Source organism: Acyrthosiphon pisum, chromosome A1, assembly GCF_005508785.2.
Source record: "Acyrthosiphon pisum isolate AL4f chromosome A1, pea_aphid_22Mar2018_4r6ur, whole genome shotgun sequence".
Lineage (NCBI taxonomy): Eukaryota > Metazoa > Arthropoda > Insecta > Hemiptera > Aphididae > Acyrthosiphon > Acyrthosiphon pisum.
In genome coordinates, this window is record NC_042494.1 from 90610836 (window position 1) to 90615369 (window position 4534).

Below are 4534 nucleotides of genomic sequence, written 5' to 3' on the forward strand. Positions count from 1 at the left end.
CGCGTCGTATAATGATATGACTCGGAAGTTACAGGAACTAAAATCAAGAAAATGGGAATGCAAGTATGCACGAAGATAGGTGATATACAAAATCAAAGATATGATAAAGAAAATTAATTGAAATTCAAAAAATTAAGGTACAGGCAACTTACACAATAATATTATATCGGTGTATAACCTATATATTATATAATTTTATTGTCATTATTAAAAATAACTAAAATGTTGATGAAACAACGAGGCGGAAAATTAGTTATATAATATTGGTACCCGTCTTTGTGGCGTATAAATACCGTCAGGCCATAACAACAATAACATAAAAAAAGTTTTATTACAGACGAAAAATTTAATTATTTCAGCTTTGCACAAATCGTTAGAAACTGAATATACTACGTTAAATAATTAAGTGAAAAATATATAGGTATTAAAAAAAAAAAATGAAATTTCGAAACTACCTATATTAGATTTATATATGCACATACAATTATATAAACAAATAACTATAAACTATAAACTTCTAAGTTCTAACTTAATGAATTACATTTTTTCTATGATATGTATGATTAATCAGATGATTAATTTTATAATCGTGTGAAATTAATATTTTTCCTGATAATATAATATGTAAGCTCCATAGGTTTAAAACACATTTTATTTTGTACAAATTATTGTTTATAATATGTATATAGAAATAATTTGAATGATCGCTAATACTCGTATGTATTGTTTATAGTGTTATAGGCACATATACCTATCATAAATGCTAAATTGTAGACCGCTCACCGCTGTCGAATTGTTGAATGCACTTTCTTTGTGTTACTTGTCTTTCTTGAATTTACTTTGATTCAAATAGAATTCAATCAAAATCCAAAAGTGATATAAACAAAATGTATAAAAATATACCTAAACACAACTATCTAAATTTCCATAAAAAATTACAATCCCACCCAAACATAAAATTTCAAATCACACAACAATAACACTACCTGTTTGACGTCTAAAAATACGTTGGTGTCGTGATGATCTCTAAAAAGTTAACAAATACAAGTCAACCTAAATAATTTATAGCTAAACCCTAAACAGTTGCAGGTAAAGGATACTATATTATATTATATAATTGGATGGTTTTCTGTTATTATTTCTGAAAATTACACTTATGTGTGTTTTTTTTTGAAAATTTCTCTTTTTTTTTGTATATTATATTGGGTGCCTCTATACTCGCATTATACTTTCATTAAATTGGGTTACTGTGCTTTGGCATTGATTATAATATACATATTCAGATTTCAGACAAATATAGATACTGATTTTTAACTAGATAAAGTTAATTTTTTTTTATAACTTGGAACTATTGCAAGTTAAAATAAAGAGCGATTTTTAACTTACAACTTTACTTATATATAACTGCTTGAGTTCCTAAACGAGTTAAAAATTAGTTAACTTGCCCAGTCTTGGTATAATATTATATAAATATGTACTTATGTAAGTATCTAAGTGATATTCTTGACGGTCGTTTTATCCCAACAATCATCACATCGATTAAACTTTAACATAATATAATATATACAGATGTTCCATGACGTATCTACTGCACTATCACGTCTTATTGTCCTATAATATACGTTTTTATATGGTGTGCGGTTTACAGTGTTTAAAAACATTGTATAATGTCATAGGTGCTTTTATATATAATACATACGTAGGTATACACTATTACACACATGGATAGGGTGTTTCATTGCCTATATTTAGTTTCCGGAGCTAATTTGTTCTGGTGTATTTATGTATACGTATAATAACACTAACAATATACATATTGGCGAAGGCCACTTGAGCACCGCCATTTCTGCTGCTACGATATCATTTATACACACACACACACACACACACACTCACATATATATATATTTATGATATAATTCGACCACTTCGGAACCCCTCGAGCACACTTCAACTGCGGGGTCGAAAAAGAAAATAATAATAATAACAGTATATATTCGTACAACATTATTAGCGTGTGTCGCGTTATATTCCTACCTACACAAGTGGCGTGCGCATAAAAGGACTTGGGCTGTGCGTATCGTACCCATATTATTTACATGTATATATAAATATATATTGTACAAACGATACAAACGATGTGTATAAGTATATATTTATGTACCTATATCAACTCATTTTTCTCACATTTCAATATATATATATATACTATAAGAGATTTATATATTTTATAGGTACTATACAATATATACGACACGCTCTCGAAATGGTAACACGATACTCGCTATGGGGGCAGCTATTAATGAAATAATATAAAAACACACCCCCGCTTTCAAGAGTGATACACATTTAACCCTCGCGGATGATGACGCTAATTCTAATTGACTCCACCCTGTAGGTATATAATATACCATTTAACCACCTTCTTTTTTTGTTTGTTTAAACTATTTATTTTTATTTTTATTATTGCACTGCGCGATTGCTGTTTTTTTTTTAATTGCCTCTCTTTTCCTCACAGTTATTATACAGTTGAAAAATGAATAAAAAAAAATGAATGTTTTTTCACTCTTTTTATCCTTTATACATAGGTATAATAAGACTTTTTTTACTTGCAAAATATAACGTAAATAATTACTATAACATACAAAACTACTAATTACTATAACATACAGTTAGGTATAGGTAGCTACCTATTTATATATTTATAAGAACTCTTTAAAAAAGTAAAACAATTAGACATTGATGATTAATAAAAATAATATGTAAATAATAAATGGTGGCTTAATTATTACCTTTTATTTCGTAAGACATGTACATTTTACCTATATAATACCTAATATAATAAAACTAATATTTTTATTTTATTTAAGAGCTATAGCTATATATATTCTAAATATTTATGCACTTAAATATTTATTTGGAAAACAATTAGTTCTTTATTAGTTTTAATTACTATGTAGTTTTTAAACTTTTTGCCGATAATACGTCATATAATAAATAATAATAATGATTATATGCGTCATGCCATGGAGAAGTTAACTTAATGAATAATGAGTGTTACTCAATTCATTAAAATTAAAACCACTAGCTAAACAAAGATTTATTGTAGGTATAGGTGTTTTGGATATCGTCCAAAACAAAATTTGAAAATATAGGTAATCATTTTATTTAAATTGTGGGTGATTTCAAATATAATGTATACATAAGATGGAATATATCATAATGAATTAAGAGGTTAAAATTCTGAAGAATTTCGAAAAAAATGTTTATGTTGCATAAAATATAAAAAGCTCTCGGACCGAAAATAACAAATTTCAGAAAAACCCGCTATCTCGCAACTTTTTTTTACTAAATATCCATTCAATTTTATCTCAAATAATTATATACAAATATATAAGAGCTATAACTGTAATATTATAATTATATTGATTATAATAAACTATAAGCAACTGTATACGGGCTAAGTTTTTTAGGAATTAGTGATTTTGAACAAAAACCCAACCTAGGTACCTATAATTTAGAGCTAATATTATAATTTAATACGTAATACAATTAAATAACTATGTCTAATTATCTATTGTGTTTTACTTTTTAGACAGGTAGGTACCTACTGTGATTCTCAGATGTACAGAGACAACATAATTTGTATAAACTATTTTATAAGTTGACTATGAATATGGAAACGTTACAATGTATAATAATAAAAGTAGGTATTTCAGTATTTGAACGAATATAAAGAGCTATATTTTAATAACTAAATACTTAGCAAAAAAACTGTCTACGGATTCAATTTTATCATGAAATATTGAAATATATAATTTATATTGTGTCTTTTTAAATATATTACCTAAAGGTATCGCGAACCTCTGTTATTACCAATACTGGTATATTCTTAAAAAAATCAAATAGTTAGAATTCCTTCTATAGCTCTTGTACTGGAATTCTCTCAGTAGTATTTGGATATTAACTAATGATGTGTAAAATTGTACAAAGAGTGTTACAAATAATAGTCACCACTCACCGATTTACCTAGTTATAGTAGGTATATAAAATAAATCGTGTATGTATAATTGAAAAACTTGATACCTAATACTTATTGGTATGATATTGTATTAATGTAGTTAAAATTTCCAAAAATAAGGGAAGTATTTGAAATGAATTATTGGATGAAAAATATATAAAATGTATCAATCAAATTTCACTTAAAGTCAGGATTATCATTTTATCAATATATCAATATATACGTTGTACTTTGCAAATACGATTTTAAAATACCTACAACTTTTGTTTATAAATTGATACACCGATTATATATAGAGGATTATATTATTATAATGTAACTGAAGATTACATGTATATTGGGGAATAAAATACATAGGTACCTATGTAAATTAGGCTTCAATATATTATATTATTATATTACAGAAATTTTTTGTATAGGTATATAGAGAGGAAACTATATTAGAATATATATACTTTGAATGTGTATTTAATAGGTACAGACGTCAAACATGTATAGGCGGTAGTGTGGTAT